A 24,818-nucleotide genomic window follows, 5' to 3' on the forward strand; every position below is an offset into this window, starting at 1 on the left:
TAATTATTACCCTCCCCATTTTACAGACAACAAAACTGAGGTTCAAAGAGGTTAAGGGTCCAGGAGCGAAGGCTTGCCCTAAGTTCCCAGAGATCTTTTGAATCACAGCCCTACAACTTCCTAACTACGTGACCCAACAGTGTCCCCTCAGACACACCATTTAACATCTCGGAACTGCAGCGTCATCATCTGTAAAACAGGGATATTTCTATGTCCTTCCCAACCTGCTGTAAAGTAAGATCATTTCTATGTATAAAGCTCCTAGCCAGTGCTTGTAAATGCCCACACTAGCTGTTCAGTAAACTTTCGTTCTCCTCCCTGCCCCGCCTTCCAGTAAGATAATTTAGTCATTCATTCAACAGTCAGTGGAGTGTCCAGCATATAAAAAGGGGGAAGGAAATAGAATTTATGGGAGGCCTTTGCACTCAGGAACTTCACTAGGTTCTTAGGGTAGGACATGGAGGTTGACAAGAACAGGACAGAGTGCCTGCCTTCAAGCAGTAGTTTACAACCTAGCAAGCCAAGCCCAAAAGCCCCTGAGTTCCTGAATGCGTGATAAGAGCTTGTTAAGACAGGGCAGCCGAAGACCCAGAGCCTCTAGAGCTTAGAAAAGGGATGGAGGCAGGCTGCCTGGAAGAGAGAGATGATGCCCTGGGGACACGGGAAGGGTCTGAGAAGAGGTCACATGACTTTGGAGCCCTGAGAAAGGCCGGATTTGGAATCCAGCATGAAGGGGTGGGGGTTCTTATGGCCTCTCCTGAGGGGATTCATGGGATACTAACCGATGTGTGTTTCCGGTTTCCAGTTTCCAGGCAGAGGAACAAAGGTGACCGCAAATTCTTTGCTCGTGTCCTGAAAGGTGGATCTATTCCCCCCCAGGGCATCAGGGCAGGCCTGTGACTTGGTTGGACTAAGAGAATATAACAGAAGAGATGCTGTGTGACTCTGAGACTTGGGCATAAGAAGCCTTAAGGGGCACCTGGCTGGCTCAGTGGGTGGAGCATGAGACTCTTGCCTTCGGGGTTGTGAGTTCAAGCCCCACGTTGGGAGGCAGAGACTGCTTTAAAAAAAAAGTTCCCCCCAAAATCCTCAAGCTTCCGCTTGGATCTCTTGGAATACTCTCTATGGACCAGGGGCACCTGGGTGGCTCAGTGGGTTAAAGCCTCTGCCTTCAGCTCAGGTCATGATCCCAGGATCCTGGGATCAAGTCTCGCATTGGGTTCTCTGTCAGCTGGGGGCCTGCTTCCCCCTCTCTCTCCGCCTGCTTCCCCCCATCTCTGCCTGCCTCTCTGCATAGTTGTGATCTCTCTCTGTCAGATAAATAAATAAAATCTTAAAAAAAAAAACAAAAAAAACTCTCTCCGGACACTCTCTCTAGGAAACAATTGCCACGCCCCCGAGGGAAGTCCAGGCCACATGGAAAGGCTACATGTCCATGCTCACATTAACAGCCCCAGATTCACACATGCACACGCACACACATGCATGCACACCTACCATGGGGTCTGGCCTGATGGTCTCAGCCAGAAGTGACCTCTTTCTACTGAATTCCCATGGCACCAGAGACAGCTATGTGAGGAGCCACCTTGCCTGCCTGGCCCAGTCCAGCCTTCAGATGACTACAGGGGCAAGAGACATCCCCAGCAAAACCCCAGCTGAACCCAGAGAACCCGGAGAATCCTGAGAGGTAACAATGCATTACTGTTCTAGCCACTATATTTCGAGGTGATCAGTGGATAGCCAGAGGACCAGGTGTCTCCTTCACTACCCTAGGTTGTTACTAGGGAAGCTGAAGCAAGGAACACACTAGCAACAGAAGGGGAAGAGGTGAGAAAGAGCTGCACATTGGGACGGGGAGGGGAGGGAACCCGCTGAGTGCCCCCTCACCCCAGTAGCCTCCAGCTTCCGCCTCCCCTCAGCTCTTCCCAGCATGGCACCAGATCAATAGAACTCAGATCAATAGAACTCATAACTCACTTTACCCCCCTGGGAAATAACTGGGGAGAAACTCCGTAACAGAGAGATGTTTATAGTAGAGCTATTCATAATAGCAACAAATTGGAAACAACCCAAATTCCCAGTAATAAGAGAGGAGCAATACGGTAATGAAGTAACATGACAGGATTATTTAGAACTCCATTTAAAATGACACATTTATGGACCGTTGGCATACCTGGAAGCAGTTGTGTAAAAAAGGAAAAGAAATGCATGACCCAGGACACTGACTACACGTAGACTACAACCATAGAAAGATTAACAAAGATGAGAAGGGCCCATGGAATAAGGCATTTGGTTTAGCATCCACTCACACCCTTTTCAAAAAAAAGCATACTCCTTTCCAAAAAGGCACCAAGTCAACCTCACAAATCCTAAAAATGGGGTCATGATGGCATGAGAACTAGGAGCCGCCATTCTGGAAGACAGGAATATCTCTCTCTCTGTCATCCAGGGACAAAAGGGCAGGTTGGCGGCGGGGGGGGGGGGGGGGGGGGGGGGGGGGGGCTGCTGGATGACAGGGATGGAGTGAGCAGGGCTATGGCATCCCCTCGGCAGGGTAGCTGAATATTAGAAAACAAACCCTCATGTTTGCTGACACCATGCAAGGAGAAGGACTCACACAAAAGCCACACATTATCCCATAATTATTGTCTCTCTCGTGCCTGCAATTAAGGGCTGTCTGAGAGGCGGCTGCCGGGGTAAATACACGTTCACCGCATTAGAATCAATCAACCAACGGAAGCACCAATTAACAAGCCCACTGCAGAGACACTCAGGTCCCCTGGTGACAACCGTGGGGAGGAAGGGTACAGGCCAAGATAGCATGGATCTTAGATGCACTCCTAACCCAGGAGCAGGGAAGGGATGCTTACAGTGACATCCTGAGCCCCAGAGAAAAGTCAGTCTTGCTCCCGAAAAGAGCCACGCTGGGCAAGCAGGTGCTCAGACCGCCCCCCACACCCAGTGCGAAGTCAGGGTCGGGGGGGTATGCATTCATGGGTCTGTCGGCAAGGTTCCCGGGGGGCTGCTGCAGCTCCTGCATGGGACAGCCCTCGGCCTGCGGGGGTCTGTGAAGGGAAAGAGACACAAGAGAAGCCTCAGAGGGGCTGTCACCTCCCGAGTTACAGAGGGAAAGAGAAACACAGGGCAAAGAGAGGAAGGAGGCAGGGAGCCATCTTGACTGACGGACACTGAAACTGACTTACACTGGCCTTTGGCTATTTTTCTTAAGCAGCAAGCTCAGAAACACAGAAATCAGAGAAGTCAGAGATGATCCTTTTGTCCAGAGGAGAAGGGCAAGAAAGCATGTGGCAGATGGCAGCCGTCCCAAGTCTTCTCCAAGGGATTTGGGGAAGACAAGGTTGCCTTGCAGTCCCATGTGGCATGCCCAGTGCCTGACCACGGCACTCCACCAGCCAGCCAGGCCCTCTCTGCAGGGACCACAGCCAGGAGAGCTCAGACTGTGGGACCAGAACCCCTGAAGATGCCTGCCAGGCACCCGAGAGCCTCTGAGAGAAGAGGGGCAGAGCATGCAATCAGAGATGATCTGGCCCAGGGGTCTTGGTCCTGGCTTCATGCTGGAATGACCCAGAGAGCTTCTTTTTTTTTCTTTTTTTTCTCCATTTTTCCCCCCCAGGGAGCTTTTAAAATACTAATGCCTGGGTACAGCCACAGACCGACTGGATGGGGATCTCAGGGGGAGAGGGGAGGCTCAGGCACATGGATTTCTTTAATGCATTCCAGGGGAGGCTGATGACTACCCCAATTTCCTCAATTGCAGAAGAGGAAAGGGACATCTAGGGCGGTCACACCTTGCCAACGTTGCCAAAGGCAGCAGAGAGCTGAGCCGGAACCGAAACTAGCTCATACGATTGCGGGGATGAAGCCATTGCTCTTGATAACGCCGGCTGAACAGAGGCATGAGTCTGACAGGGCACCTTGGGGTCTGCTGGGAGCCTGCTGGGTTCCACGGTTTCATCCATGATTTGCATAAAGACTCAGAAGGCAAGCTACCCGATTTTCTAGTGACAAAGCCTGGCTGGATGGCTAACACACTTCCAGCAGAATCAGGATTCCACATGCTGGAAAAAGGGCCTGACATCAACAAAACGAAATAGCTCATAAACGTAACACCCGACGCAGAGCATGTAAATGGTTCCAACTGTACGTATAATCCAAAGGTTTTGAAGTATGCTCAAGAGCATGTTATTAATAAAATGTGGAAAATGCACATAGTCTATATTTCCTTTTTTTTTTGAAACACAACTATATTTTATTTATACAGTCTATATTTTCTTAAAGGGCATGAGTGTTTTAGAAAAACCGTATCGCTGGTATTCCAAGAGGCAGACACGAATGTGGCCAGTCTGTGATCGAATATCCTAGAAATAGTTTTATGTCTGTCCCGAGGAGCCTGGTCAGTAGAACAAATTTCAAGGTCTTGCAAGATAGGATTCTTCTCTCCCTGGCCCTCATTCCTACCCCAAGCTGAGTAACAATATAGGGCAGTACTCTTCAAGTTTTATTTTATTTTTTAAAAGATTTTATTTATTTATTTATTTATTTGAGAGAGAGGGTGAGTGCAGGAGCACACCAGCGGGGGGGAGGACGAGGGACAGGCAGACCCTGTGCTGAGCAGAGTCCGACACAGGGCTCCCATCTCACAACCCTGAGATCGTGACCTCACCCGAAATCAAGAATCAGTGGTTTCACCAACTGAACCACGCAGGCGCCCCTCAAATTTTAACGTACCTGTGAGCCACCTGAGAGATCTTGCAAACACAGAGTGATTCGGCAGGTTGGGAGTAAGGCCCGAGATTCTACATTTCTAACAACCTCTCAGGTGATGTAGACACCGCTAGTCCACCAAGAGGAAGGGTTTAGAGGGTCTCAGAGGTTTTACCTTAAAACCCGGCCTTCTGGGTATGCTGGAGGCACCGTGTCCCCTCCCCTGTAAGCCTGGGCAATAGAGGAGCTGGATTTGGAGGGAAGGATAGACCCGCCCACACACGCTCAGCTCACTTGATAAGCAAGCGCCTCAGCTGAACAGAGAAGAATGAAAGAGACCCACCGAAAGAGAAAAGACCCGTGGGGAGGGGAATTTCATTTCGGGCCAGTGTGGGTCAAGAGATTTCCCAAATAGAACACCCGCTGCAGGTCGGCGTTATGAAAAGGAGCCGGCTGCATCAATGAGGGTTCCTGTGCACTTGGAACCCATGTGAGGGGATGCTCTGGGCTCCCCGCGACGCTGACCTTCCCGCTAACTGACATCACATCTTTTATGTCGGACGGAGGAGGTCTAAACGGCTGTCCATGGGAAAATAACCTGAGGATTTCAGTACAGGGAGCTCAAGTGAAACCCCAGTGATCTGTTAACTCAGTCTGAGGCAGCAGAAACGGACGGTCAAGCAGCGGGCATGAGAGTCCCGTTGAATAGACCACATCGGGAGTACTGGGTTCAATTCTAGACAGTCTAAGAGAAGGACAGCTAACATGTGCCAAGTGACTTATAGTGCTAGGTCCTGTTCTGAGGTTTTTTGATGCTGCTGTTGCTTAAGATTTTTATTCATTTGACAGAGAGAGAAAGAGCACAAGCAGGGGGAGCGGCAGGCAGAGGGAGAAGGGAAGCAGGCTCCTCCCTGAGCAGGGAGCCCGAAGCAGGGCCCCAATCCCAGCACCCTGGGATCATGACCTGAGCTGAAGGCAGACACCTAACCAACTGAGCCACCCGGGGGCCCCATAAGCATTTTTTAAAGATATATATTTATTTTAGGGAGAAAAAGAGAGCGTGCAGGGGTAAAGGAGGGGGAGAGGGAGAGACAGAATCTCAAGCAAGCTGTCCACTGAGCACAGAGCCGATGCGGGATTTGATCTCACAACCCTGAGGTCACTACCTGAGCCAAAATCAAGAATCAGATGCTTAACCGACTGAGCCACCCAGGTGCCCTACCCCCGCCATTCTAAGCTTTTTACATATGTTCATTGGCTTCATCCTCTCAACAACCCAGTGAGATAAGTACAATCACTACTTACATTTTACAGATGTATAAATTGAGGCTCAGCGAGGTTAAGGTTTATAACCAGGGTCACACAGCTGGCAAGTGTGAAGTCAAGTGCTAGCCAAGCCAGATGGCCCCAGAGCCTATATTTTTCCTACTGTGTCAGATTGTCTCTCGACACTTGTCTGACTCTTGAGACCAAAATCAAAACAAGTTTACCAAAAGGTAGAAGACCAGTTTAAGGGGCACCTGGATGGCTCAGCTGGTTAAGTGTCTGCCCTCAGCTCAGGTCATGATCCCAGGGTTGTGGGATTGAGTCCTGAGTCAGGCTCCTTGCTCAGCAGAGAGTCTGCTTCTCTCTCTGCCTGCCGCTCCGCCTGCTTGTGCTCTTAAAAAAAAGACTCTGACACCTGAGCACAGTGTTAAAATGAGCTACATTTAGCCTGAACTTGCCCACAGATTCTGGTGTGTGTGATGGAGAGAAAGTGACAGTAATGCCCAGACAACGGCCTATCCAGGATGGCTAAGAAATTGAGCCCGAGGAAGGATTGTGGGAAATATGCAAATGAGCTTCTCTTGACCTCTCCTTCCCCTGACCTGTTATAAGGTTCTTTTTTTTAAAGATTTTACTTATTTATTTGACAGATAGAGATCACAGGTAGGCAGAGAGGCAGGCAGAGAGAGAGAGAGAGGAGGAAGCAGGCTCCCTGCTGAGCAGAGAGCCTGATGTGGGACTCGATCCCAGGACCCTGGGATCATGACAGGAGCCAAAGGCAGAGGCTTTAACCCACTGAGCCACCCAGGCGCCCTGTTATAAGGTTCTTGTGGGAGTAATAAACTCTGCTAAGCTGGCTGAAAATAGCTTGCCCCTTCTCAAAGAAATATTAAAAATATACAATTATCATAAAAAGAATGAAAGCGGTTTGGTGTTTCCTAACCCAGCCTCTACTGCAGGGCCAGAGCCTTATCTTTATCATCTCAATACCCCCACGTGAGGGACAAAGCCATGTCTCTAAGGAGAAAAACAGGGAATGGGGAGAAGATATCCTTCAACTCTACCTTGTCAATCCCCCAGCCACTGACTGGGAGACAGCGATTTCGGCTCTGAGCCAGAAAGTAGAAGAATCAGACATTTCAGCCCACAGAAAGATCTGGGCTGAGAGCAGCTTCCTTATTCATATCATTTCCCTTGTGCGCGGCCCCATCCCCAAGCAGGAAGCCCAGGGAAGGTGGGGGAAGGTGTGGTCAAACACCAGCTATTTCCAGGCATTTCGCTAGTCACTGAGAAAAGACATGAGTTTATCAGAGAGAAGGACATATGTGAATGAAAATATTTCAGAACTTCTATTTCCAACTGGCTGTTTCAACCAATAAAAGGACACTTTTAAAAATATAACTTAGTAAGTAGAAGTGTGACTGACTTGGTTTCAACAACACGAGATCTGGGAGAGGCCGAGCCCAACCAGGAGGCTTTTCTGTTCAGATTCCACAAAGTCTCTCCTGCCGTCTGGCTGCTCTCTCTACCGCCGGGGCTCTGCCACTCTGCCCCCAGGACAGCTGGCCAGAGGCAGCCCCTCCAAAGGACACACTGTCCGTCTGTTCTTCCAGAGGCCTTGGTTTCTCCCTCGCTTTCCTATTTTCTCCACATCCGGGGGCTGCCGCTAGGAGGCATGTCTGCCACGTCCAGCCTCTGCACCTCTGGGTGCCCTGCCTTGTACGCCCAACACCTGGTCACAGGAAGTGACCCCAATGACAAAGGCTCTCAGGGTAGGGCAGAAACATTTAGGAGTAGTGGACTGGGGAAAAGAAGGGACTGAGTCAGCCCAAGCTGCAGGATTAAGTTGGATTTAAATGAGGACATGAGGACTTGGGTTTCTGGAAAGGAGCTTGCTGGGTTCCTAAGCCCCTCCCTCAGTTGTGCATGGAGGGAGGGGTAAGGACCAGCCCCGGATGGGCTCTTTGATTCTCCCTCCGAGGACCCCTCCACCTCCGTCTCCAGGCCTCTGCCTCCGCACCTTGAGGACTTTCTTTCTACATCGTCTGAAGGGGCCCCTGGTCAGACCAAGAGCAACGACGCCCACCCCGCACACGCATGCACGCACACATGCAAGTAACACATGCTCCCAGTGCTCCAGGTGGCAGCGGCTACCCCCGGCCTCTCCTGGGACACAGGATCCCAGCATCTGGGGAGAGGGGGCCACCAGGGCGCCCCTGAGCGGCCACAAATGAGTCATGAATGTTGGGGGTGTCACAACTATGTGGAGCTAAATGAAGAGTCCCGTACCCCCCCTTCCCCCACGTCCATGTCCATGATCTCAGTGCAATGGGACAGGCTTGCATTGAAGCTTGGGTCCCACGGGAGCTCAGGAGAGAGTTGGGGCAGGAAATACGGACACATCAACAAATCCTAATTCTGACTCTTCCCCTAACGTTCAGTGTGGTCTGGAGTAAACGGCCCATCATCTAAGACATCCAGGTTCTTCACAGAGTTGCCTCACCCTGGACAGGCTGGAAGGAATATGGCATAGGGTATTTTGGGTCCACACCACGTATACGGGTACAGAAATAAGGGGTCCCTATTAGGCGCTCCTCCAACTTCGTGGTGTCAGTCAGTCTACCTTCAAGCAAAGGCACGGTCTCCTTGTATGACCCTAAGCCCCTGATTCTTACTGGGAACCCATCTCCCCAGCCTCGGACAGAAACTTCCATCCCGGTTGAGTTCCAACAGAATTCCTGGTCACACACCCAGCCATCACCCTGGCCTGTCCCATGACAGAGGCACCAAGAGCCTGAGATCAGGAGCCTGGACAAGACACTTCTGACTGCTCTCATTTTTACTGTTGGAATGTTCCAATCAGTAGGTGCTGAATAAATTACATTAAGCCCAGAGAGACAAGAACACAGCCAAGCTAGAAGCGCTCGCTACCCCACAGCTTCCCAGAGCCAAAGCCCCTGCTCCGCAAGCCCCACCACGCTAGTCCTCGGCCCCCGCGTCAGGCACTTGGCAGGTTGGGCAGCATTTCGTGTCGTGGGCGACACGTAGGAGCCGCCAAGGGAACATATGCCCAAACGGAAAGGAAATGCGTCTCCGCTGTGAATGCCCTGCCCGGTCTTCCCTTTGCAAAGGGCAGAGCCTGCAGAGGGAAGGGACAGGACTGCATCCTCGACGGAGCCCCTACAAATGGGAAAACCAAGTCCTGAGAGGTTGAGGGACGGGCTCAACTCTCACAGCAGGGCTGAGAACAGAACCCAGCAGTACGGATTCCAGGCCTTATCCTGAATTTATCCCGGTAAATATTTATAGGGTTAGCAGTCTGCCTGGGTAGTTCAGAGTGGCTCATGCCCTCCCCTCTCCAGCCACTCCCAACCTCCCACCTAGTACTAAACTCTTCTCCCTCCGAACCTACTCCGTGGTCAAGTCCGCACTTGGCAGGCCTCCTGCCGACTGTCATTTCTGCTGTGGTACAAGAGACAGACAATTAAAAGCTCTGCTTCTCAGGGGACTGGCTTACGTCTTTCCTGTCAGAAAATCTTCCAGAAGCCTGAGGCCTTTAGGCATTGGCCCCAGGACCCTGACGCAGGAATCCCCCCTCACAGCCCTCTCCGGTCTGGCTCAGCAGCTCACAGGGGTAGGGGTGAGCTTCAGTGCAGCCAGACTCACCCCCTCCCTGCCAGACACACTCCCTCACAGACCCTGAGGGGAACACACAGGTTGCTTCAGACTCAGCCGCATCTTTCCACAGCTCTCCTCAGCACCAACTTCTCCTCTCCTCGCAACAACAGACAAGAGGCACCGAGTTCTGGTCTCGATTTTGAGCTGGCTGGAACAAATCCTTTTGGGTCTTTGGATCCCAGTCTCCTCCCTCTAAGAAGGCTCCTTCAGCTCCTCTCAGAGCATCGGATTCAGCACACACATGGGTGCCCCGTGAACCCGAGCCACAGAGACCCAGGTCCAAGCTTCGCCCAGTCTACGGCTCTGGGCAAATCGCGGGCATGCCCTCCGATCTGGGACCCTGGGCAATAGTGTGACCTCTGAGCCTGAGCTACCTCCCAGACTAGAGTCGCAAGGACCCAACCAGATGACATTACACATGGAAGATGAGAGAAGCCTGAGGTCTATGCACACCCGAGGGAGCTTTGGTTTCTACTCTCTCTCAGTGTTTCTCACGCTGAAGGCAGTGACCCATCGGTGGGCATGAAATCGAGTTCAAGAGTCGAGGCTTTTTTTTTTTTAAACAAAACGGTCAGACTAAACTAAGATATCGCAGGAAGCCAGTGTGCACCACACACAGTAAGCGTAACACACATGTGTTTGCTGGGTTCTGACGGTAAAGGTATTTCTACTGGTTGCAGGGAAACATTTCAATTAGGTCTTACTTTGAAAACTTCCTTGTGGATGTTCCCACTTGTAAAAACTTGCTTCCCGTCCCCAGCAGATTGGGACGGTAAACTCCCAAGAATTCCACCCCTCCCACCCCGCCATCCCCTGCCGCAGGGACCAGGGTGGGCCCCAGATACAAGCCCTTGGCAGCTGGAAAGCATCCCCAGAATAGAAAAGCCGCACGGAAGGAGAGCAGGAAACCGCTATTGACAGTGGCAGCCATGGTCCCAGACAATGTCCCTGGAGGTCGGTGTTAGCACCTCCATTCTCCCGATGAGGAAACCAGAGCTCAAAGAGGTGAGGTTGCCCAGGGGGTGGGGGGAGGCGAGGACTGAGATCTGGGTTTGGATGGTCCATGGCCTCCCCTTCCCTCTGGACTTCTACTGCCTTTAGCACTGCCCGGGAGATCCCGCCAAGCCTTGTCAAATCTCCCACACATCCTGCACTGCCCAAGACAATTCGCCCTACAACACAAACACGCGCGCATGCACACACACACACACACACACACACACACACACACACACACACGGCGGGAAACAACACCACATCCTTTCCTACCTGCCTTTCTCGGGCTTTCCCAATCCCATGAGGGAGAGAGCTGAGGGCTGTGCTGGGGGCATCTGGGATTTGTCTTCGTCTTGGTCCCGCCCTTGTCCTTCTCTGCCTCTTTGAGGCTGATTCCCCCCACCTCCCAGTTCCCCACCCCCTCCCCCAATACCAGCTAACTGGTTACCCGGGCAACCCAGCTGGGAGGCTGCCAGTTACCATGGCAACCCAGCATGGCCGCCAGGCTGCCTTGCTGAGGAAGGTCAGGGGACCAGTCAGGCGACAGAGCCCTGGGATGTTGCTGGTAAGGACTGGCGTGGGCCAGGGGCCTACGTGCCTGAGGGAATTAAGTTCCTGCTGTCTTAGTCTCCCTGAGGCAGGTTGCCCCAGCGAGGGGCAGCAGCCACAGGCTGACCTTCCCCCACCCCCTACAGAGTTCTGGAGGGGTTCTCAGACTGGGCTCAGCCTAACCCGAGGCCCCCCCCGCCCACCATCCTTTCTGAGCATATCTGGGAGTCAACATGCATGCAACATGTGTGTGTGCATGCAGATGTGGTCTGTCCGTGAAATACATTGTAATAATAAGAGCTGATATTTTCTAGTAATTACTGTGTGCCAACCCTGCTCTAGCTAGGGACCTGGTGAGAAGTCTCTCCACTGACCCGTACAACAGATGCACTGTCCCCACTTGGCAGACACAGCAGCGGAGACTTGGAGCTGTGAGGGAACTGGCCGCAGGTGGCACAGGTCTGCACTGGCAGAGCTTAGGAAGGTATCTTCTGAAAGTCCCTGAGCCCCTCCCCCTCCAACCTGTTCCTGCCCTCCCTGACCAGGAAACATTTTTAAACATTTTAAACATTTTAATTTTTAATCTTCATTAAAAGATTATTCAGTGTCAGTTTCATTCACACTATTTGATTTCATTCGGTCCTCACCCCTGGGAAGGAGGCTCTGGTTCTGGTGAGAAACCCATGAGCTTGACCTTCAGGCCCCTTCCTCGGGAATCCTGTCTCTCCAGGGAGACTCTACCACTTTCTTTCTTGGCCACCGACGTATGTAGCATATGTCTCCATCACACATGGGACAATTACTTGCTCACACGTCTGCTCCCTTACCAGACTGTGAATATAAAAATTCATTTTTGCAACCTCGGACCTGCCGGGTACATAACGAACATACGGTAAATATTTGCCAGAAGACAGTGACGGGGCCAGGATTCCAAGCCCCGCTCGTCTGACAACACCATGATCTACTGCATGACCCTGTCTCACTCAGGCACTCATTCATTCATTCATTCATTCATTCATTTGAAAAGCAGTTACCCAGCAACTGCCTTGTGCCTCGCTCTGTGGGACACACCACAAAGACAAAGACAAACACTACCGTCTCTGGTCTTGCAGCAACGCCGTCTAGGGGAATGAGGAGGGAGGCCGAGGAGCACAGGAGGTAAATGCCCCCAGTACATCATCCGAGGCCTTCTCATGACTGTTTCCTTGACCCAAATTCCCTCCCACCCAAAGCCCCATAGAACCAACCAATATTTATTGAGCACCTGCTACATGCCAATGTGCTCGAATCAGCCGTGGTTTGTAGAGGGAGGGCAAGGTGAGCAGACCAGGAATTCCCAGGCAGGGGTCCAGGGACACTAGACTGTTTGTGGGACTCTACAGACCTCTCTCACCTCTGATGTGATAAAGAAGTCTCATGGGACCCAGCCTTGCACACATGCCCACTTCCTGCCTTGGCTCATGCGAGCCTCAGTGTTGCAGGCGGGCCAGGAGTTGTTACTGCCATTTTCGAGATGAGGAAATAAAGCTCAGAAGGGGAACAGCAGGATGTCTAAGTGCCTCAGTTGGTTAAGCGCCTGCCTTCAGCTCAGGTCATGACCCCCGGGTCCTGGGATCGAGCCCCAAATTGGGCTCCCTGCTCAGCGGGGAGCCTGCTTCTCCCTCTACCCCTTCCTGCTTCTCATGATCCCTCACTCTCGGTCTCTCAAATAAATAAATAAATAAATAAATAAAATCTTTTTAAAAACTGGGGGCAGCACTGGACTAGAAGGAGGAAGCCAGGCTCTAGGCCTCACCTATGTTGCCAATAAATTTACCTCTCTGTCGGCACACTCCCACCCTCCCATCCCACCTCGCCAAAAGGCAGTTTTCCTTCCCCACGACAACCTCTTCAATGCTTCAGCCCTGCAGCCACAGTTTTGGGTGGAGGCAAGCGGGCTTGGATGTCTCTGGATGGCCGAGGAATGCTAATGAGGACCCAGGAACCAAGCAAAATCAGAAAAATGACCTCGCCACCAGAGGCAGAGGTACACTGAACAGGCTAATTGCAAGCATTAGGCTAATTAAAAGCAAATTGGCCCCTGCAATTATAGACTCAGGTTTCCAGGTAATGATGAGCCAGACGGGGTAGACGTGGTGACGTCAGAGCTAGGGAGAGACCTCACCTCCTCCATGGAGGGGGATCCCTGGCCATGCAGTGATAAAGCCCGAGCATCCAGGAAGGTTTACAGATCAGCATGGAGGGGTCCCGCCTTATTTCCTGAATCACACAGTTGGGACCAACTCTTGAGAGAGGCTAAATAAATGCGGGAGGAGGATTGGAGGTCAGCATAAATACCATACCATCAGCCCTAAACACATTTCTTACCAACCTACCTTGGTTCCGGTTTGAGTTAAAGCTCTGCCTTCTGTTACACATTGTTCGTATAGACACATCTAACGATAACTGACATTTGGATAATTATCTGCACTTTACAAAACACTTCCATATATATATATATATATATATATATATATATATATATATATATTACTCACCTAGTGATCAGCTAGTCAAGTGGCTAGTGATACTAATCCCATTTTTTAGAACAGGAAACAAAAGCTCGGAGAGATTAAGTGGTTTGCTACAAATCACACAGCTGCTAATTTGGACCAAGATTTGAATTTATGTCTTCAAGTTCTAGATGGGCTTTCTTCCCACCACGGGCAGGCAGCATACCCACTCTCTCTCATTATTATTAACACACAGCCCAGAATTCATTTATCAGATCAACTCGCGCTACTTTGGGAAGTGCAAAGAGGACTCCAGCAATGGGGCACACTCTGGATGGATGTGACAAGGAGGGTCAGTAAGGACACACAGAGCGGTAAGGGGGCTCCAGGACAGAGTCCTGTGCCCAGAAGACATTAGAGGAGCCAAATCCCCTCCATCCGGGCACCTGCCAGAAGTCCCCAGAAGTGTGACATTCTGGGGGATTGTCCTGGGAACAAGGAGTGGCTGTCTCACCATGTTCTATGCTGGCAGGACCGCACTGCACCAGAGGCTCCAGGAAAGCCTGAGGAAGGAAGTGGGGCCATTGGAGGACTAGGGGCATTTAGCCCAGGACAAGGACACCTGGGGGGCTTGGAGGGAGGGAGATCCCGACACTGTCTTCAGATCTCTGTGTTTCTCACACACACTAACCACAGTAAGATAATAGGAGCAAACACATGTGTGGCTCTGATGGGTATGATTCAACCTGCTCTGTAGATGGGACAGACATGCACCTCTCTTTGCAAGGAGTGCATGAAATAGGTAACTTGCTTATCTTCGTCTTACAGTTGGAGAAACTGAGGCACAGAGAGATTTAAGTCACTGTCAAGGTCGTGTCGCGGGTAGGTGACCGAGCCCAGGTTCAACCCGAATTCCACCCCCCTACCCCCGACGCCCCCTGACCCTCATACTGCCATCCTGATGATTGCATAAACTGTCTTTTAGGAAAAGCCAAAGACTCAAACAAATGACAACAGATGGGTTATTCATACTTTAAAAACCTCTTAAATCTCACTCCTAATCAAACAAATGCACTAAAACAATGAAGCAGTGACAGATTAAAGCAATGAAAATGTTACCATGTTCCATGCTGATGCTTGTATAACAAAACGTGTTCTCAAACACAATGCTGGGAACGTAAATTAGTAATTTCCAACAAAGAATTTGGCAAAATATGTCAAAATATTTTAAAACAGCAATTCCCTGTTGGTGGGAATGCAAACGGGGGCAGCAGTATGGAGGTTCCTCAAAAAGTTACAAAAAGAATTACCCAACCATCCAGCAATCGCACTACTGGGTATTTACCTAAAGAATACAAAAATACTAATTCAAAGGATACATGCACCCCTATGTTCATAGCAGCGTTCTTACAATGGCCAAGATATGGAAACAGCCCAAGTGTCCATCCATAGATAAGTGGATGAAGAAGAGGTCGGGTATATATATAATGGAACGTTATTCAGCCACAAGAATGAATGACGTCTTGCCATTTGCAAGGACATGGATAGAACCAGAGGGTATAATGCTAATGAACTAGGCCAGTCAGAGAAAGAAAGATACCATGTGATCTCACTCATATGTGGAATTTAAGAAACAAAACAAACGAGCAAAGGGGGAAATAGAGAGAGAGAGAGAGAGAGAGAGAGACAAACCAAGAAACAGATTCTAAACTATAGAGAAGAAGCGAATGGCTACCGGAGGGGAGGTGGGTGGGGGATGGGTGAAACAGGTGATGGGAATTAAGGAGAGCACCAGATTAAAATAAAAACTTTAAAAAAATAAAATAAAACACAGCAGTTCCATCTCTAGAAATGTGAATTAAGGGAAAAAAATCATGGATATGTGCAAAGATTCAGATACTCATATATTCATTACAGCATTGCTTTTAAAGGCAAAAAACTGGAAACACCTAGTTTAACAAGGGGATCAATTAAAAAAACAGAATAGATAGATCATGAAACACTAGAAAGCCACTTATGTAAGTGACAAAAATATATCCTTGGTCCAAAATTTTAATAGTCCATACGTGTATGGTGATAATATAGTTACATGTCTATGCATGGATTCATAAAAAATACATGTATCAAAATGGCAAAATTATGTACCAAACCTCTGAGACGATTATGGGCTATTTTCATCTCTTCTCTATATGTTTTTCAATTTTTTTAATGAATATGTATTACTTTTCGACTCAGAACCATAATTTCTTTAATGTATATACTCTATTGCATTAATTCTATGTCTTGGGATTTATCCTAAGGAAATAATCCAAATGCAGAAAAGGCCTTATGCACACAAATGTTCATGTGTTATTGTAAAAGGAAAATAAGGGTAACAACCTAAATGTCCCAATACAAAACCGGTTACATAAAATATGTTACATCCACACATTATTATATGCTATTTTAATATGAAGAAAACCATCTTTATCACCACGGGAAAGAGAGCTGACTTGCTTTGTGCTGCTCCAAAGAATCAGAACCAAAAGGCAGACCTCAGAAGTGGGCGGATTTTGATTCTATATAGAAGAATGTTCTAACCGTGGAGCAGGCTGCCTGGCGAGGTAATGAGCTCCCCGTCGCTGGAGGCCAGTGCTCCCAGCAGGGAAGGAACAGAGGGCTCATCTGGGCTTGGAGGGAGGCTGGACCAGATGGTCTCTGGGGGGCATCGGGAGGTGTGGGTGTTGAGCAGGAGCCCACCTGGACTGATCGACCACCAAGGAAAGGACCCCACGCAGCCTGCCTCAAGGCCTCTCTGTCTCTGTTCCACATTTATTTTTTTATTTTTAAGATTTTTATTTATTTTACAGAGAGAGAGCAAGAGGGAGCACAAGCAGGGGGAATAGGAGAGGGAGAACCAGGTTTCCTGCTGAGCAGGGAGCCGGAGGACACAGGGCTCCATCCCAGGACCCTGGGATCATAACCCGAGCCGAAGGCAGATACTTAACAACAAAGGCACCAAGGTGCCCCCACATTTATTTCTAAATGTTTCCCAACCAAACCATTCTTTCCTATCTAGATGTTTTTTTAAGTGGTTGGAGACTGGCCTGCTAAAGTCACCTCACTATAATGCACTGGGCTCCCAGACCATCTCAGCCCAGAGCTCAATCCACGGCCTCTGACAGCCAGAACTCAGCAAGCTCTCCCTGATGCCCAGCGGCAGGCCTCCTCCTCCTCACTCTCCCCTGGGGGACCCACGTGGATCAGGTCCCTGCCAGGTGCCAAGCTCCAAGCCAATGGCTTCAGGGAACCTCTGCTCCAGGCCAGCAAGGGGAGCACTGATGCCCAGGACCGAGCTTCTTCACACTGGCCTAGGCCCCCTCTTCTCAGCTCACCTTCCCCTGCCCACTGCCCCGGGCCCCACGAGCTCCCTCTTCTGTGCCCCAGGGCCACAGGCTGGGCCTGGACAGGCCGTGATGTCAGCCTGGGAGCCAGGGCTGGCTGCCCCGAGCTCACTGACTTTCTCGGTAATTACTTCATTTACACGGAGCAGGAAGATTCCGACTCAATCATCTAGGCAGACACGTTAAAAGTAATTATCTGTGCAATGCGTCCTGCACCGTCACCTTCCTGTGAAGATGGGAAAGAAAGCTGAACCCGGCAAAAAAAAAAAAAAAAAGCCCCCATTGTCTCGAGCCTCTGCAGCCGCCCGCCAGGATTAATTACACACCAGGGCTACCAGTCATCACCCGCCACTGATTGGAAAACCGAGGACTTTTAATAATTCATACCTGCAGCCCAGCACTCTGCGCCCTTGTGAGGAGACAGAGAGAGCCGCCTGTTTTCTGCAAGGGAGCCCAGCAGCGGGCCTGGAGGCCTGCCTGGTTCCTCCTGTCGCCCCCACCTGGAGATGGCTCCCAGCCTTGGGCCACTACCCCAGTCCTTCCAGGAGGCAGCGGCCGCTGTGGGCCTGCTGTGGGGAGGGAGGCGCTGTGTCTCCGTGGGACCTCCCTCCCACCTCCTCTCCACCACCAGGATCTGCTCATCTCCTGCCCCAGCTGAAATGCAGCTGCTCTGAGGCAGAAGGCCCCAGAAGTCCTCCCCAGCTCCGTGTGCCCCCAGAGGGTCCTAGAAGCCAGGACTTGGGGGATTTGTAGGGTGGGTGCCTATGATCTGGCTCAGACCATCTGGACAGGCAGCTCAGGCTGAGACCTGCCCACAGGGCTCCCACTCCGGGCGTTCAGGAGAACCCAGCCCCCCCAGGGGAGTAAGCCACGGAAACCACCAGATTGAGGGCGACGGGTCTATAGGGATAGGGAAGGACTGCAAGCTCAGAAGACCTCCTCCCTCTCTGGCTCGGACTCTGACTCCACCCCCCCACCTCCTCCTTTCTGCAGCCCTCCCCTACCCCTGCACCCTAGGGCCAGCTCCCTCTCTCCTGCCTCTCCCCATCTCTGGCCTTCCCGGGCTCCGGGCTCCGTCCCCCTCTCTTCCCTTCTCTGGCTGGCCTGCAGTCACAAAGAGCATCTCTCCAGGCTTTTCTCTCTTCCCCCTCTGCCTTCCTAGCAAACCGAGCCCCTCCCCATCTGATCTCTCACCACCCCTCTTGGCCAGTTCCCCCACCTTGCTGCTTTCCCTAGCACCTCACACAATAAGGCCCCCACTAGCCGCAGCCTGACCCCACCATTATAAACCCATCCCCTCGGGCCCATGGACCAGGCCTCAGCTCCTCAGGTGCCCCCCACTAAACCTGAGATCCCAGAGATCAGCTGCCCCTAGGAATTCAAGAGCTCAGTGGCCCTGGGCCCCAACCTCAGACCCGCAAAATGGACATGGCTTGACCCCTCGGCCACACAGAGGGAGCTGAGTCTCTGGGGCTGACCTGAGCCTGACCCTGGGACACCCCCGCCCATCTCCCCTTCCTGCTGGCCTTCAACTCACTTCTGGCAAGATTAGAGGCAGGGTGGGGCTGGCCTCTTCGCTCTCGCCAGGCTGGGGGGGCCCCCGCTAGACCCCAGGAGGCAGGCAGCCCCAAAGCCCCGAAGCCAGCCTCACCCAAAAGATGCGATTAGAATGTAATAAATTCCAACAACATCAGCCCTTACAGGGGACTCTGGAGGAGGGGGTGGGGGCACAGAGCGGGTTATAATTAGCATTCTCAGCATCCATGATCCCCAAGTAAGGCTGCCAAGAATGAGGGATGGGGAAGGCAGTGGCCCCGCAGTGCCAGCAGCCGGGACTCACAGGGCAGACGGCTGGCAGCCTGACCAGGGCTCAGCCTTCCTCCTCCCGCCTCATCCCTACGATGCATCAGAACAGACTCACCGGCTCCAACAGACTCACCGGCTCCGGAGGCGGCATGAGCCCCGCGTTGAAAAGCTAGAACTCTCCGCACTCCCCGAGGCACCCCTCCCCCAGCTCTGGCCAGCCGGGGTCCTCCTCCCCCGCCCCTCAGGGCCCCCTTCTGAAGAGCGGGGCTCTGGCTCCAATCTGGTCTAATCAGTCATCTCTCTGGCTGGCAGGTCCCTGGCGCGGGGCGAGGATGCTGTTGTGGTGACTGCGGGATCCAGCATCTTTCCCAGGCAGAAGCAGCTGGGCATGCTCCATGGGCTCCCGTGGGGATTTCAGGGCCACGTGACTCTCCCTCCCCAAGCTGTCACTTAGGATCAGGAGTAAATAGTCCCTGGAAAGGTTTAACTCCATCCACACCGGCAGCAAGCTGCTAGGCACCCATGCTTCCTGCCCACGGCAGAGTACTTGGGCACAGCCTCCTGGCCTTCCATCACCAGGAAGAGCTGCCCCCCCAAAGGGGATCGGGGCCACCTTCCTCTGCCTAAGCTGCAGTTTGTTGTTCTCCCACTAGAGTGCAGGGAACCGGAAGGCACGGGGGCTGGCATCGTGGGGGCTCAGCACACCTGCCTGGGGGTGCCTTTGGTCTCTGGGGCTCTCCACCCAAGGTACAGGCACATCTCTGGATGTCAGGAGGGCTTGGTAGGGGCCCTGGCACCTTCGCATCCCCTCCCCAGCACAAGGAATTGCAAGAAAGAACATGGCCCGCTGGTTGAAGCCCACGACAAGGTGCCAGGACCTCTTAGGTCTCCAGCCCAAGCTGGTGTCCGGTGACCTTAGGCAAGGATCCCCGCAGAGCAGGGGGTACCTGAGTTTGTTCAGAGGCAGTAGGGAGGCTCCGGACAAAAGGATTGCAGCCCCACTTCTGCTGCAGGCAAGCCCATGCCCTTAAGAGAGCTCTCTCGCAACCTCTATCTCTCTTTCTCCAGCTCAATTTCCTTCTCTTCACATTTCTGTGGATGCTGGAACAGTAACAGATCCTCCGTGACAACGGGTGAGTGCAAGCGGAAGGCTGAGTTTCATAACCAGCTTCAGAAAGATGGAAAGAAGATGGGATATTCTCACCTGAACTTCTACGCAGGCTCGTGGAGTCTCGGATCTCCCTGTTCCTGAGACCCAGAAGTTGTAGGGGAAACCAGAGGAGCTCCGGGGGTCCCTTCTGAGGACAGAAATAGTTCAAGAAGCAGGAGCCAGACGAAAGGCATCTGTGGGGACTCACCGACCTATTATCTCTTTTCTGAATATTTATTGTCACAACAACGTGATTTCAAAAAATGAAGCTTCTCTTCACTTACACGCACTATTTATCTTTCTCTGTGGGTCTCTATTAACCGGATCTGAGTATAAGCCTCATTTAACCAACGGAAGTCCTTTCCTTTATTTTTTTTTTAAGATTTTATTTATTTGACAGACAGAGATCACAAGTAGGCAGAGAGAGAGAGGGGGAAGCAGGCTCCCTGCTGAGCAGAGAGCCCAATGATGCGATGTATGTGGGGCTTGATCTTAGTACCCTGAGATCATGACCTGAGCCGAAGGCAGAGGCTTTAACCCACTGAGCCACCCAGGTGCCCCCGGAAGTCCTTTCCTTTAAAAAGAACCTGCTTTGAGAGAAGCAAGAGCACAGGCTTCCATTGCCAGGGTCCAGAAAGAAGCCTGTTAGCGAGGTGGGAGGGTCATTCCTGGGATCTGACCCACACCCCACTCCCACACGCCCCAGAGAAAGCTCCTGCAAGGACTGTCCTTCCAACCCCAGAGCAGTCCAGGCCAGAGTTGAGAATCTCAGGTTAGGGCAGTGTGCATCTGCCTGCAGGTCTGGGGGGAAGAGGGGGTCCCTAAGTCACCCCCCCTACCCTGCTCCCCCAGCCCCGCTGAGATGCTGTGTTCCTCAGCTGTGAGAAAGGCACTCAGCTGAAGGGGCAGAGAAATCCTGGGTGCAGGCCTAGTGCCAGGCAGGACTGATTAAGCCCAACCCACCTGCCCTGGCTCTCCAGGACTTGGCAAGCCTGCCCACTGCAGACAGGGGGAGAGCCGGCTTCCAGCCAAACAAAAATGAGGGGCTCTGGGGGCATCTCTGGCCTTGAGGAGCCAGTGGGGCAAAGCAGGGTTGGGGCCAGAGATTACAGCATCCAGGGGGAGACAGGCAGGATGGGGAAGGGGACAAGGACCTCAGCCCCCAACCCACACAATCCTCGGGCAGCTGAAAAAGGCAGGAGACAGACAGAAGGGCCTGCTGGGAGGGTTTCCTCTCTGGCAGACAGAGGGCAAGGGCTGCAGACAGATCCTCAGAGCGGGCCCTGCGAAAGCCTCTGGGCGATCTGGGCAGCCCTGGGGGCATGAGAGACCCAAGGGAGGACTGCTGCTGGGCTGGTGCCTTTGTTTTGGGGAGCACAGTGAGGGAGACATTGCAGCAGGAAGGTCCCAGAGTTCCAGCAAGGGTGAGTGAAGAGGAACAGGGAAAAGAAAGTCCCTTCACCAAATCTACATTCTCTCTCTTGGGAGCCCAGCAGTGGAGAAGCAAGACTTCTGCCACACGCAGGTGCAGAAGGTGTGAGGAGGAGGAGGGAGGGAGGAAGGATCCTGAAGAAAGCACCCCTTAGAATCCATGCCCCTGGGACTCAAAGGGGAAAGTCCAAAATTCCGGGTCGTCCCTAAACACTCGGGCCTCCCTGCCTCTTGAAGATCACAGTCCAGGCGGCCGTGGAACGAATGGACTTGTGCCCCCCTCCTCCGTCCAAGTCCACACAGGGCCCCCCCACCTCTGCCAGAGTGAACCAGCTGGGGAGAGGAAAGGGAGCTCCCTGTGGTGAGCTATCCTTGAGGACCTGCGGAGTTCCGACCCCAGTTCCTCCCCTTACCAATCATCCAGCAACTCAGAACAAATTATTGGCTGTTGGGTCTCAGTTTACTGCATCTGCAAAATGGGGTTTCCCTTCCCTGAACCGTATACCATTCAGGACCTGTTGTCCTCTGTCTCATTCTCAACTGCTCTGCGAGGTCACAGGCCCCCTCTGAGGGCAGAGCTGGTCCAGTCGCTAAGGATCAGATTTGTTCCCCTGTGACTTCTCTCCTTTGTCCTGCCTGACCTCTGGAGACAGCAGAGGGGAACCTCTCAGGTAGCCACCGCCCCTGGGGTCCCACCGGCTTGAGTTTCTGAGACAACTGCCATGCGAAGCTGAGGGCAAACCCCCGGGGTTCGGCATCCCCGCCTCTCACAGCCCCCGCGAGCAGCACTGAGCAGCCCGTGGGGGGCGTGGGAGGCACAGGTGTGATGACTCCGTGTTTTGGCCTCTTCTCAGAAGACGGAGGAAGAAGTGAGAGTAGCTGCGTGGGGCTCCCGGGGAGGCGGGAGGTGCGAGGCCAGTCTGGCCATGACCCGTGGGGGCACCAGTGTGGGGAAGGGGGGCAGTCAGGGGCCCAGAGCAGGAACAAGGGTTATCTGGCCTCTGCAGAAAGCATCGCTGCCATGTCTCCCTCCTGCCAACTTTGGAGAAAGACAGAGGCGCTGGTGGAGACAGAATTGGCAAACCGGGCAGCTGGCCTCCTTAGCAGGAAGCGGGGGAGGAGCCGGGGGCCAGAGAAAATCAGGAATGGGTGTAAAGCAGCCAGATCTCTAAGTGTCTGAAAGATCTACCAGACCCACAGTGGTTGAGATGTGGCCAAGGATGCTGGAGATGGTCCTGGTGGGACTGTGGGTCCCCCGGAGCAAAGGCGTCAAGGCCTTCCTGGGGCCGATCCTGTGTGCTTTGGCGCCCTCTCCTGGTCGGATGTGGTACACGCACACAAACCCACCAGGGGTTTCCCTCACATTTTAACCCAAAGCGTTTTCTCTTCTCTCTGCACCACCTGCCTGTAAGTCACACCCTCAAGACCGCAGGCAGGCTAGAGCTATGACATTGTGGGTACCATGAGAGTCACCTCCCAAACACCGAGCGGGGAAGGGTCACTGATAGACAATGATCATGTTTGTCTGATCCCGCCAAGTGTCAAGGTTTGCTCATTGCAATTTGACTCCTCCACACAAGAAGGAAAAAGAAATAGCTTCTCAAGTTGTCTGTGTATCTGACTTTTATTGCTACCTCTCGGGATCCATGTCCGGGGTCTTCACCCACCAACCCAACATCACAAACCTTTGTAGGGAATGGATCACGCAGGGAACCATGAAGACGAGTGGGCCAGTGGCTGTCCATCCCATCCTTCCTTCTTTCCTTCCCTCCCTCGCTCACTCACTCAGTGCAGTCAGGGTTTCTTGAACAATCTCCGCCACCCACCACCATTCTGAGCGAGGCACCAAGGCAGCCAGAGGCAGCTGTGGCGTGAAGCTAGGCGCCCAGCCTGCGAAATCAGGCAGACATGGGGCTGAATCCCAGCTTCGCTTCCTCTAATCTTCATGACACTGAACACATTTTTTTTTACTCAGTTTAAAATCTCAGTTTTAAGTCTCAGTTTTCTCCTTCCTTGTTAAAACAGTCGGGGATGATAGTACCTCCCTCATAAAGCTGTGGTGGGGACAGAATGAGACCACGTAGTAAAGCTCAGCTCTCAGGGAGGCAGGCCACTGCCACTCCAGACGCACGGGGAGGCCACCAAGTGCAGAAACAGACGTGAAAGCGTAATAGCTTGGTGACATTTCATGGCAGTACATCATGAAATGACATTGCCTATGTTTCCAGACTTTATGACTGCCCTATGTCTCCCCTGCTCTCAATGAGTTTTCAACCTAGACCCCTGTTCTCCGACTGGGGTGCCTGGACAGGTGCGGCAGCAGCAGCATCCCCCAGGGACCAGTTAGAAACGCACATTCTCAGACCTTCTGAACCAGAAACTCCAGGGGAAGGGCCAAAGGATCTGTTTTAACAAGCCCTCCAGGTGATTTCAGTGCACCCTCAGGTCCGTGAACCACCAATCTAGGGAAAATAACACACATGTAAACAATTACAATACAGGTGGGCTTCCCTGAAGGAGTGATGTCATGGGCAGGGTTTTAAAGGAAAAGCAAGTGTTCACAGGTGGACACAAGCCCTGTGAGAGGAGAGATTAGCACTTGCAAAGGCTGGGGGCACAGAAGGGAGGTGTGTGTTGAGGGAACCACAAATGATCCGGTCTGCCAAACTGCGGAGTAGGGGAGGTGAAGCCAGAGGAAGAAGGCAAGAAGCCAGCTTATGAAGTCCTTTCAAGTGCCTGAGTAAGGAATTCAGATTTTTTTCCTGTAACTGATGGGAAGTGCAGAATGATGTGGCAATACAAATTCGTGCAAATACAGATGTGCATTGTAGAGAACAAGCATCCTTGCAGCAGTTTGGCCTGAAGGCAGGGAGATCAGTCTGGGAAGCTGCTAGAATGTTCCAGGTGAGAGCCCATGGGGGCAGGAATGCAGGCTCTGGCCACGGGGTGAGATATTTGGGAAGAGAACCGACAGGCAGTGGGGCGTGAGCCTGTCTCTGAGGGTTCAGCTCCGGGGGCGCTTCTGAGAAAGATGGAATCGGTGTTGGCGAGGAAAAGCTGATCAGTTCAGGACTGAGCACACTGAACCCAGGGAGCTCATGATGCTCTGGGCGGGCAGCTGGAGCAGGCGTTAGCTAGGCCTATGTTGTTTATCCCCCAGCATCTCCCATTCATTCATTCCAGCAAATATCTCAGATTCCTATCATGCGCTGGCAAGGTTCTAAGACACAGTGGAACACGAAATAGCCAGGATCTGCTCTCAGAACTGACAGGGCAGTGGGGGACCCCAGCAATAAGTAAGCAAATACAGAAACAGCAAACTTCCGGCTACCTGGCAGGTGG

At 52.2% G+C, this 24,818-nt stretch overlaps 1 protein-coding gene across 13 annotated transcripts in view; it reads right to left on the reverse strand.

The window, feature by feature from the left end:
* The window catches only part of PLEKHA6 (pleckstrin homology domain containing A6), a 140,752-nt gene that overhangs the window by 101,879 nt on the left and 14,055 nt on the right, over positions 1-24,818 (reverse strand). The window contains exon 1 of one of the 13 annotated variants that reach the window (XM_047704475.1): positions 19,029-19,418. The exons of the other annotated variants lie outside the window; for them this stretch is intronic. The gene's annotated coding sequence lies outside the window, so the exon portion shown is untranslated. Of the gene's footprint in view, positions 1-19,028; positions 19,419-24,818 lie in introns of those variants that run through there. 13 annotated transcript variants of the gene reach the window in all.

Source organism: Lutra lutra, chromosome 15 (assembly GCF_902655055.1).
Source record: "Lutra lutra chromosome 15, mLutLut1.2, whole genome shotgun sequence".
NCBI classification, from domain to species: domain Eukaryota; kingdom Metazoa; phylum Chordata; class Mammalia; order Carnivora; family Mustelidae; genus Lutra; species Lutra lutra.